The sequence below is a fragment of the Salvelinus sp. IW2-2015 genome, linkage group LG19 (assembly GCF_002910315.2).
Source record: "Salvelinus sp. IW2-2015 linkage group LG19, ASM291031v2, whole genome shotgun sequence".
NCBI classification, from domain to species: domain Eukaryota; kingdom Metazoa; phylum Chordata; class Actinopteri; order Salmoniformes; family Salmonidae; genus Salvelinus; species Salvelinus sp. IW2-2015.
The window spans coordinates 2300241-2313222 of NC_036859.1; the positions used below are offsets into that span (position 1 = coordinate 2300241).

A 12982-nucleotide genomic window follows, 5' to 3' on the forward strand; every position below is an offset into this window, starting at 1 on the left:
TCATTGGCCGACATAAGCACATAGGTATGTGTGTACATGTGTGTTTAGGAGAGTGTGTGCTGTTTGTGGCTGCCTCGCAAATGGCACCCTAATTCCCTATTTAGTGCAATACTTTTGACCAAGTAGTACACTATATAAAGAATAGGGTGCCATTTAGGATGCAATCTGTGAGTGCATAGTGGCATGTATCAACACTGTAGCCCGTGCTCAGAGTTCCTCCCATTCCACAGAACAGTGGCTCAACTACTGTTTGCTTGCTGATAATGACAGCTGACAGATAGACTGACTTCCTCTCTCTCTCTCTGTCATGGTGTTGTGTAAACACATAAGTTGACCCAGAGGTCTGAAATGCATCTGTAGATAATGGGCAAATGAGGATCGTAGGTTACTTTAGGGAAATTAATGGCAATGCGAAATTTAATTTTGGTGACATTGAAAAGAAACCTTTACTGTATCATAGTTGCATATCATATATTGTACGTTTAGCACATTAGTAATATATAATACGAAATGGGTGATGGACGGTCACAAATTAATATATACTGTACAAAACGTAACATATCATACTAATTGTAGTATCTCAGATTTACTTACAGAATAATACGAAATGCTCTGAGACCAGGTTGAAAGAGCAGGTGTTCTTAATGTTTTGTATACTCAGTGTATATCTATAGACCCTTTTCCAGTACACGTCACACTGATGTCAGTGACTCTTGTCGGTAGTAAGAAAGATTACGCCATCTGTGCCCATTCAACATAGCCTAGATATACTTTTTTGGGTTCTCATACTCTTACAATTTTACCGTTGAAGTTGGAAGTTTTTGGAACAGAATAATGCAGCTGATTTGCGATGATGACACAAGCATTATATTAAGCAGGACATTCATACGAGCCTTAAAATCCAAGTATAATCCAAAAGTAGTGTGAAATGCACTCACGTAACACGAGCAACATGTAAATAGAGGCTATTTTTGCAGACGTCCTATATGAACCCCCCCTTGTTCTGCCACCAACTTGAGCGCATCGCCCCCGCGCGGCAATGTTTGTAAACACAGAAAGGGGTCTATAGAAAATGTAGTCTTTTGTTTTTAAACCGAAGTAACAATATCGACCTGCTGATGTCAGTATCGTGTCGTGTGCTTTTTTTTCTGTTGTTGCTGTAGTGTGGGCCTATACCTGGCAACATGCTGTAAATTAGCTAATTGAGGAGGAGACAGAAATTCAAAGTCAGGACAGACAGGTACGTGAAAAATGTCAACGTTTGTGCGTTTGTTTGTTGAAGTTTACGATAAACGGTAGATGCACGTCGTGGTGAAGGCAGAACAGTCATACCTGTAGTTTCTTCAGTAAATGCAGAAGTGCTGTGAATGGCTGCGGTTGATTTCTGCTATGATGTGGCCCAACGTTCAAGTTGCACAGCCACTGATCCGAAAAGCGCTGACATCAAGGAAGGTCAGGAAAACAAACGCTGCTTAACTACGGTATCCCTGTTTAATCATTTTAGCCAGGTCACTTTTGTCTGTGTGCCCACATCACAACATTGGAGGACTAATTTAATCCCTTACTGGTGTTGACCTTGAAACATTGTTCGCTTCTCATTGGCTACTGAGGAAATATCAAGGGCTATATTCAGGGCAACAGGGATGAGATGTATTGCCATGTTGTCCACTGTATAATGGCCGTGAGTTTCTCTCTGCGCCTCTGGGCTTCTGTGTTGTAAATTCTACTGTGTACTGTGAGAGTCAATACACATGTTTTGTTTACTTCCATATACAAGGGTCGATGCATAGAATGCATACACAGTTCGTATAACTTCAGTAGGCCTAGTACATCAGTAGAGTTGAACACACCCCATATCAGGCTCGACAAGAGAAAACAGAGTTGCTAAGCCTACTTAGTACATTAGAAGAGGTGCGCCATGTCAGTCACAAGAGTATTAAAGTTTACATTGACTTTGGATGAGGGAAATCAGAGTTGCCCCAGTGTTTGCAGATCCATTGCCGTGTCTTCCATAGCAACGGGTTGGGTCACAGTAACATTGCAGAACAAAGTGAAATGGCATGGTTCGAGTCAGAGAGACATCACACTGAGGTTCAGAAAGTGGCACCACTTGGAGTGTGAGCTGCCTAATGAAAGTGAGAGGGAGAGGGATGGCAGCAGCCATGCAGGGCACATCTGTTGTATTATCTGATAACCGTCAAAGGGCGTCTCAGTGCATGTCACCATTCCTCTTTCTGATCGCGCGGGATATTTCAGTGTGGCTGCCGTAACTACTGGATCATATGACATTGTCACATGGGTGTAGTGTTATGACTGCATTAAGAATGTGATGACTGTAGTAGACCAGGGAACTGAATTCCTGGTAGGCCAACTTGAGACACACAAGGGTTCGCAGGTTTTTGTTCCAGTCTAACAATAATAAAACAGATTGAACTAATCAAGGGCTTGATTGTGAAATAGTTAGTTGATTCACCAATGTTAGTGTTGGGCTGGAACAAAAGCCTGATCTCCAGGATCAGTAGTGAAGAACACTGCGGCGGCCTAGACCGCAGCCTAAAGAAGGAGTGACTTCTGAAATGTGCACAGGAAAAAACAGTAATCATTGCCAAAACAGATTGAGTGTTGAGATGCCAACACCCTGGAATGATAAGCAGGGCTTTGGAATCTCTGGAAGGGCGTTATTACACATTTAAGAGTCTTCATATACACCTCGCTAACTCTTATCTTTCAGCACCCGCCCAGCATCTTTAGAAAAAGATCTCTCCAACGAAACCATGTTGTGATGTGATAGTAATTTTGGCCGTAACTTCTTGCCCCGTCAACAGTGACACCGTAGATAACTGGTGAAAATGTCTTGGGGGGGGGGGGACTCTGCAGAACTCTGGATTAGCTGCCAATAGTCCACCAGGCAATTAGTCTTTAAAATATTTGATATATAGAAGATCTGGCCATTGAAAACCATTAGTAACTATAAAGCAGTGTTGTCATAGTTGTAAGGCCTTGTAAACTTTTTTTAATCACTGCCTATGAGTGTTTTGAAACCCTGAAAACGTATGTTGGGTCATTCTTATGCATTTCAAATGATCAAAAAAGTCTACCAGTGTTTGAAATATTGACATATAAGGCCATTATGCTAGCATGGACTTTCAACTGCCAATGTTTTTCAGGCCTTAGCCCCACTTATCATCGCCCCTGCATGGTTATGACTCAGTAATCATAGGCTATGTCTGTTTTTCTTGTCCCTCCCTCTCTCTCCTCTCCTCTTTCTCTCTGCTAGGGGAATCCAGTATTGAGTGAATGACGCTACTGAAGAAAGTATTTGTTGACTTTTGTGCCCAGACTGGAGCTCAGTAAGGGAGTTGTGTGTTCTTAATGGGGCGACGTGATTGGCTAAAGAGGGATATAATTATGCATGGCACGCGGGCTAGCTAGTCCGGGAAATACAGTAGGTGCTGTGTTGGAGTTCGCCGGTTACTAGGCGACAAAGTGGTGAGTCATCTGAAAATGTTTTTAAAGACTCGAGGTGCTGTGGCCTTGTCCCCCTTCCCTGCTTTGCTCCCAGATAGATCCATCAACCCATGATCCACCTAGGTATTTTAACCGTGGTGCTAGCTGTCATCATGACCCATTGGCGGGATAGTTCATCTCCATGGAATTTTATGTTGCCAATCTTTCCCATTCATTTTGGATTGAGAGCCTGCAGATTTGTACTAATGGATTTAGCAGGATTGACACAACAGATGGGCTTGGAATATGGACACAAGTCCGATTCAGCTTCCGGTGTTTGGCTCATATTCCATCAGACTCTGCATTTAAACCGACAACCCTTCAGTTGTTGGCCTGTCTATCTAATCTCAAGGCTACAAAGCTGCCACCCCAAAACATTTGACAGTCTGATTTTGGGGGGGGCGGCTATCTTTTTAATCAGTTTTACTTTCTGGCGTATAAATGAGCTTTTTAATGCCTATACTGTATAAGATTAAAGACATGGCATTCTAATGTATCAGGTTGCTCTATCACTCAACCAACCTGTCAAGATGATGGGAAAGATTTGAATGCCGAGTGGATCTTCTTAACCCTTCCTTTACCTTTTTCCTCACCCTTACCCCTCACCCCTGTAAACTCTTCCATTAACCTTATGCGCTACTCCTTATCCCCTTACCCCTTATCCCTAACCCTCAACCCTATCTAATATCCCTACATCACCTTTACCCCCGCCCTTACCCATCCCTCTTGATTCTGATTGATGCTGACCCGAGCCCTCAGTTTGATTCACGCTCTGATAAATCAACACCACGTAGCCCAGATTGACCCGCTCCTGTTGGCAATACACTTGTCTGTAACCTGCCTTAAGCAATGTGTCTACAGCATTGAGGATAACGCATGAAATCAATAAATGTTAGGCTAATTTAACCAGAGGGGCTTTCTCAAGGCCAACACTACAGGATTAGTGGAGATAGGACTGTAATTGAATGTGTTCATATTGATGGTTCTTTAAGCTCCAATACCCCCTACCTACCCCAGGACGTTTAGGGGTTGTTATTATGTTATTGCAGGGCCTGCATGATCCATAACTGTTGGTATCGAGTTGATGGGCTCCCACAACTGGCTGACTGGATCTCTTCTCTTAAGGCCTTAATTCTGATGGATGGATGTATAAATGACATTGTATCATGATAATACAAGTAAGGGTGGATTTTAAGATTCAGAGTAGTCGATGTGTATAATATACTTAAAGCACCTGGAAAGTCAGCACTATCTCCAGGCAAGTTATTTAAACAAGTTTGAATTCATTATTTACATAACTGCTGCTCGAACTTGGAGACTTATAGATTATAGAAACATAGCACTGTAGCTACATTGCAGACGATTGCCCTCTAAATGAATAAACTCCTGTTCCCTTCCTATTGCAGTGGGACCTTTTAGAGAAGTGACGGAGGGGGGGTTAAGTAATGGGATTATGGCCGGTGTGAACACAGCTTTCCCAGGGCTATCCCATATTAAAATGTTGAGTCTGGTGACTCAGCTGCCATGTTGGCTCGTTGAGCAGACAACTTTTTAATTTGTGTGTCTCCCTCTCCCTATTTCCCTCTTTCTCTCTCCCTCTCAGGGACATGTCTGTGATTTGAGGGGGTAAGAGGGGTGACCAGTTTCGTGATGCTACATTAGTCTGATATTGATCTGGGTTGATGGGAACACGTATCCGGGGACATGGGCAATTCTGTCCTCGATTTAAGAGAGGGAGTGGAGAGTGGAGGGAGAGAGTCAGACACACAGTCATGCATGTAGGCAGGCAGGTATGGGGCTCCCAAGTGGTGCAGTGGTCCTAGGCACTGCATCTCAGTGCAAGAGGGGTCACTACAGACACTCTGGTTCAAATCCAGGCTGTATCACAACTGGCTGTGATTGTGAGTCCCATGGGGCAGCGCACAATTGGACCAGCGTTGTCCGGGTTTGGCCGGTGTAGGCCGTCATTGTAAATAAGAATTTGTTCTTAACTCACTTGCCTAGTTAAAGGTTAAATAAAAATATGTAGGCGGGTATGCAGGCTGGCTGGCAGACAGAGAAATAGAGAGAAAGACCTGTTGTTGTTGCGGGCAAAACTGTGCACAAGATCTTTATCCACTAATGTGAATGAAGCGTCTAGTTACACTATGAAGAAATTTAATATGACATTGCACAGTGTCATAATATACAGCAGGGTTTGAGACTGTGACCAAAACACTCACATCTGCGACCTTTTGACTTGGCAGTGCGACACATTGTTTATTGGTTTCTACACACTGGGCACACACTGGTTGAATCAATGTTGTTTTAATGTAATTTGTCAATGTATTGTGATGCGGAATCAACGTGGAAAAGTACATTGGATTTGAAAAAAGTCATCAACCAGTACTGTTTTCATCTCATCTTGAAATTAGGTTAAAACGTCAAGTTAAATACATTGACTTAACCTTACTCACAGGTTGTTACATCAATCTAATTTCAACATAATCATCAGAACTATGTACACATTTAAATTGTGTTGCAAATCCCATGTAGAAACGTCGAACATCTTTTACATCCTGTGGGTGGTTGAAATGATGTTGAATTTCGTATTTGATGACACATATTTTATTTGAACTTGTTTCAGTGTTGATAGTAAAATGGTATGTTTGATTCAACGTCATGCCATCAACCTAACTAAAGAGGTATATTTAAATGTGAAGCCACACATTACTGCCTGAACAGTGACCCCTACTGCTATATGAGGTGTAATTCACTTCAGTGAGAATAGGTCTACCATACAGATGCCTACCTCTATGTACCCTGCTTAGCTTTAGAAACAAGCTGTGTTTGATTCAGCGGAACTATCATGTCAACACATTTAGACATTGATCAGCCTCCATACTCATTTGCGTAGACTACCTAAATAACGTTGAAGTAACTTCTCTAACTTTCCTGAATTCAGAGTGAGGTTGGGTTTATGTAGGCTACATCTGATTTACCCAACAAAGGACACCATCATTTTACCTGTAGCTAGGTATACAATCATTCAGCCATGGTTAAATGGATCTTTGGCAGTTTAGAAATAGATACCAGGTTGTGTTTATGTAGGCTACATTGACATCTGATTTGCCCAAAGGACACCATCATGAGGTCGAAGGAATTGTCTGTAGAGCTCCGAGACAGGAAGGTGTCGAGGCACAAATTTGGGGAAGGGTACCAAAACATTTCTGCAGCATTGAAGGTCCCCAAGAACACAGTGGCCTACATCATTCTTAAATGGAAGACGTTTGGAAACACTAAGTCTCTTCCTAGAGCTGGCCACTTGGCCAAACTGGGCAATGACCAAGGCCCCGATGGTCACTCTGACAGAGCTCCAGAGTTCCTCTATGGAGATGGGAGAAGCTTCCAGAAGGACAACCATCTCTGCAGCACTCCACCAATCAGGCCTTTATGGTAGGGTGGCCAGACGGAAACTACTCCTCAGTAAACGGCACATGATAGCCCACTTGGAGTTTGCCAAAAGGCACCTAAAAACTCCCAGACCATGGAGAAACAAGATTCTCTGGTCTGATGAAACCAAGATTGAACTCTTTGGCCTGAATGCCAAGTGTCACATCTGGAGGAAACCAGGCACCATCCCTATGGTGAAGCATGGTGGTGGCAGCATTATGCTGTGGGTATGTTTTTCAGCAGCAGGGACTGGGAGACTAGTCAGGATTGAGGGAAAGATGAATGGAGCAAAGTACATAGAGATCCTTGATAAAAACCTGCTCCAGAGTGCTCAGGACCTCAGACTGGGGCGAAGGTTCACCTTCCAACAGGACAACGAGACTAAACACACAGCCAAGACAACGCAGGAGTGGCTTCAGGACAAGTCTCTGAATGTCCTTGAGTGGTCCAGCCAGAGCCCGTACTTGAACCCGATCAAACATCTCTGGAGAGACCTGAAAATAGCTGTGCAACAACGCTCCCCATCCAACCTGACAGAGCTTGAGAGGATCTGCAGAGAAGAATGGGAGAAACACCCCAAATGCAGGTGTGCGAAGCTTGTAGCATCATACCCAAGAAGACTCGAGACTGTGATTGCTGCCAAATGTGCTTCAACAAAGTTCTGAATACTTATTTCTTTTTTTACATTTTTCGTAAATTTGCACAAAAAAAAATCTAAAAACCTGTTTTTGCTTTGTCATTATGGGGTTTTGTGTGTAGATTGATGAGGGAATAAAACGATTTAATACATTTTAGAATAAGGCCATAACGTAACAAAATACTGAATACTTTCCGAATGCACTGTATATACTTTCAAAGCAGAAGATATCTCCTTCAAATGTTGATATATGGTTGCGTTCACAATTCAATATGATTGATATGTTGTATTCACATCTCAAAAAATGATGTAAAAGAGTAAGACTAAATCAAAACGAACTTGAAATGCACTTCAAATAAATGTGATTTGATTTAGACCTATTCTTCAGCTTAGATTTTTGGTTGAGATGGAGATGTGAATCGAACATATTAATAACTTGTTGGCCTAGATTACATTTGAACTCAACCAACCATCCCTCATATACAAGACAATATAAACTCAGCAAAAAAAGAAACGTCCTCTCACTGTCAACTGCGTTTACTTTCAGCAAACTTAACATGTGTAAGTATTTCTATGAACATAACAAGATTCAACAACTGAGACATAAACTGAACAAGTTCCACAGACATGTGACTAACAGAAATGGAATAATGTGTCCCTGTACAAAGGGGGTTCAAAATCAAAAGTAACAGTCAGAATCTGGTGTGGCCACCAGCTGCATTAAGTACTGCAGTGCATCTCCTCCTCATGGACTGCACCAGATATTCCAGTTCTTGCTGTGAGATGTTACCTCACTCTTCCACCAAGGCACCTGCAAGTTCCCGGACATTTCTGGGGGGAATGGCCCTCACCCTCCGATCCAACAGGTTCCAGACGTGCTCAATGGGATTGATATCCGGGCTCTTCGCTGGCCATGACAGAACACTGACATTCCTGTCTTGCAGGAAATCACGCACAGAACGAGCAGTATGGCTGGTGGCATTGCCATGCTGGAGGGTCATGTCAGGATGAGCCTGCAGGAAGGGTACCACATGAGGGAGGAGGATGTCTTCCCTGTAACGCACAGCGTTGAGATTGCCTGCAATGACAACAAGCTCAGTCCGATGATGCTGTGACACACCACCCCAGACCCTCCACCTCCAAATCGATCCCGCTCCAGAGTACAGGCCTCTGTGTAACGCTCATTCCTTCGACGATAAACGCGAATCCGACCATCACCCCTGGTGAGACAAACCCATGACTCGTCAGTGAAGAGCACTTCTTGCCAGTCCTATCTGGTCCAGCGACGGTGGGTTTGTGCCCATAGGCGACATTGTTGCTGGTGATGTCTGGTGAGGCCTACAAGCCCTCAGTCCAGCCTCTCTCAGCCTATTGTGGACAGACTGAGCACTGATGAAGGGATTGTGCGTTCCTGGTGTAACTTGGGCAGTTGTTGCTGCCATCCTGTACCTATCCCACAGGTGTGATGTTCAGATGTACCAATGTACTGATCCTGTGCAGGTGTTGTTACACGTGGTCTGCCACTACGAGGATGATCAGCTGTCCGTCCTGTCTCCCTGTAGCGTTGTCTTAGGCGTCTCACAGTTTGGACATTGCAATTTATTGCCCTGGCCACGTCTGCACGTTCACGCAGATGAGCAGGGATCCTGGGCGTCTTTCTTTTGGTGCTTTTCAGAGTCAGTGGAAAGGCGTCTTTAGTGTCCATAACTGTGACTGTAATTGCCTACTGTCTGTAAGCTGTTAGTGTCTTAATGACCGTTCCACGGGTGCATGTTCATTAATTGTTTATGGTTCATTGAACAAGCTTTGGAAACAGTGTTTAAACCATTTACAATGAATGTTATTTTGATTTTTATGAATTGTCTTTGAAAGACAGGGTCCTGAAAAAGGGACGTTTCTTTTTTTGCTGAGTTTACAAAGGTAAAAGTTTATTATTAATATCATAAATTTGGCGTCCGATTTGTAGGGCATATGGTATTTCTTTCTAAATAAATGATTGTGTACCTAGCTACAGGTAGAAATGATGGTGTCCTTTGTTGGGTAAATCAGATGTAGCCTACATAAACCCAACCTCACTCCTAATTTACTTTCACATACAGCTTGTGTAAAAAAAAGTTACTTCAACTATTCAATGCTATTTTTGGTAGTTTACGCAAATGAGTATGGAAGCTGATCAATATCTAAATGTGTTGACATGATAGCTCAGCTGAAATGAACACTGCTTCTTTCCAAAGCTAAGTAGGGTACTTAGAGGTCAGAGTTTCCGTTAGAATATGCATTGGTTGCGTAACCTGATAAGGGCGTCCATCCACAGTTCTCAGAATGACAGAAATCACATTTAGTTTATGGTAATTTCTTGAACTGCATTGTTGGTTAAGGGCTTTTAAGTAAGCCTTTCACGGTAAGGTTTACACCTGTTGTATTCGGCGCATGTGACAAATAAACATTTATTTGAATTCGTCTTGACAGAAGAAGTAACTCGGATGCAACGGTGTGTGTAATTTTTTACTGAATTTCCAAAGTGCAATTGCAAGCAATTTGAAGGCACGTCCATAAGGCTAGGGGAAGCTACAGTAGCTTTCCCCTAAAGTAAATTGAATTAAATTACCAAAATGATATAGCCTAATTATCTTACTCCTGTCTATACAGAAATAAATAAAATAATAAAAAAATAGGCTACTACGCCAGAAAACATGGTTTGGCAACAGAGGATCATTAGGGCCTTAAAAATAAAATTTGTTTGAAATCACATAGCCTACAGTCAGAAGGGCCAGCAAATCGCAAATAACCAAATAGATGATTGTTGATTTGCGACTGTCAGCGAAAAGTAGAGAGACCCAGCCAGGCATAATTACAATATTAAAAAATCCAATCGCGGAAAAATAGTTTGGAAATCAAATGGCTATTTGCTGTAAAGAGAAGACAATGAAAAGACTCCATCAGTCGTATCCCCGGTGTGTGCATATTCACGGTCTTTATCATTGGGTCTGTGCCACTTTTGTTTGGACAATCATTTCCTCCTCCAGGTTAGATGGACGTCATATTGTATTTGTGTCTCCACTTTTGATAGGCCTAATATATAGATCAGACCATAGCCGTGAGAAGTAGTTTGGGGGTGAGGATGCTGCGATTCTTTTTTATTTTATTTTATTTTTCATGTTTTTTTTGTTGCTGAAGTGTTTATATTGGTCTGCTAATACAGGGCTAGTAAAGACCCAGTTCACTACCTTTGTGAAAAAATGTAAACCTAAATGTATTTGAGTGTTTACCAGTATTTGTTACCTGAGTCCGATAATTATCTGTACAAAAATACTTGCTTAATACACACTACCGTTCAAAAGTTTGGGTCACTTAGACATTTCCTTGTTTTTGAAAGAAAAGTACATTTTTTGTCCATTAAAATAACATTAAATTGATCAGAAATACAGTGTAGACATTGTTAATGTTGTAAATCACTATTGTAGCTGGAAACAGCTGATCTTTAATTTAATATCTACATAGGTGTACAGAGGCACATCTGCAACCATCACTCCTGTGTTCCAATGGCACATTGTGTTAGCTAATCCAAGTTTATCATTTTAAAAGGCTAATTGATCATTAGAAAACCCTTTTGCAATTATGTATGCACAGCTGAAAACTGTTGTCTAATTAAAGAAGCAATAAAATTGGCATTCTTTAGACTAGTTGAGTATCTGGAGCATCAGCATTTGTGGGTTTGATTACAGGCTCAAAATCGCCAGAAACAAAGACCTTTCTTCTGAAAGTCGTCAGTCTGTGCTTGTTCTGAGAAATGAAGGCTATTCCATGCGAGAAATTGCCAAGAAACTGAAGATCTCATACAACGTTGTCTCTAACCAGAATAGAAAGAGGAATGGGACGCTCACGTGCACAACCGAGCAAGAAGACAAGTACATTAGAGTGTCTAGTTTGAGAATCAAACGCCTCACAAGTCTTCAACTAGTAGCTTCATTAAGTACTACCCGCAAAACACCAGTCTCAACGTCAACAGTGAAGAGGCGACTCCGGGATGCTGACCTTCTCGGCAGAGTTGCAATGAAAAAGCCATATCTCAGACTGGCCAATAAAAATAAAAGATTTAAGATGGGCAAAAGAACACAGACACGGGACAGAGATATGGCTTTTTCTTTGCAACTCAACGTATTTTGGGTATATGTTGTGAAAATGTTAGATATTACTACACTGTCGGAGCGAGAAGCACAAGCGTTTCGCTGCACCCGCAATAACAACTGCTAAACACGTTTGTGACCAATACATTTGATTTGATTTTGATTTGAAAACAAGCTTAATAACTCAATGCGTGCACACATTCCTACTGCACATGCATTCACCTGTATTGTCAATAGACCTAGGCTACATCTTTATACACCAAAGTTCATCAACAGAGATTTACTATTCAAATAAATGATAACCATTATGTGGTGATATAGTTATATGGATAAAAAAACAATGTCATATTGATTGTGTGATTTGTATTATAATTGATTGTATAAATGGAGACAGGTTAGGTGAAACAAAATTGAAAGATAAAAAATGTGACCAGATCATATGTGCTGGTGCAATCAGCTGAAAAAGTGAAAAAGAATTAGCCTAGAACCCCGATACAGTAGTTTCATAATATGACATGGTAAGAATAACATCGCAGATCAGCCCATTTCTCCTAGCTAATTAGAGCTGAGATATTAGACAGGCTATTTTTACTGGCCCTGGCCATCGTAGAGTCTGGTTCAGAGGGAAAACATTGGATCATCGTGCTTACGACTGCAACATTACCCTCAAGTTGACTTTTTTTTACCACTGTTTGACTTTTCCCATTGATGAGATTCTCCGAATTTTTCGAAACTCATTCAACTCAAATTGTCGCTATTGTTGTTTTATCCTTCTGGGGTTTACCGCCTATGTGACAGTAATGTGTTGACCTATTACAAAGGCTTCAGGATAGTGACACTTTTATATAGCCTAGTTATCACTGATTAAGCACTTACCGCTGCACTATTACCACTGACTCATGATAGGCAGGTATTAACATGTCAGCATTGACTTCCTCCTAAACGAACATCCTTTTTTAGCAACATTTATACTATCTCTCTATCTCTTTATACCACTACCACTTTATCTCCTTTTCTCTCTTTCCATCTGAAGAGTTTCATTCCGAAACACCACATCCATTTTCAGAAATGATGGTAAAATGAGCGTTTTATTGTCGAAAGAGAGATGCTTTTTCACAGTCGAACCATGGCATGGGTTTGTTCAGTGAGACATTTATTTGTTTAAAAATCTATTACATGATGGTTTCAATTCAGAGCGAAAAATAATCACAATCGTGTTTATTTCAAAATGCTATATATCCGCCTCACTCTCAGAGAAATAAGTCATTTTGAACAGTGA

General features: G+C 41.6%; 1 long non-coding RNA gene across 1 annotated transcript in view; it reads left to right on the forward strand.

The window, feature by feature from the left end:
- LOC139029267 (uncharacterized) overlaps positions 1-12982 on the forward strand; it is a 205710-nt gene that overhangs the window by 54606 nt on the left and 138122 nt on the right. The gene's annotated exons all lie outside the window — the stretch shown is intronic.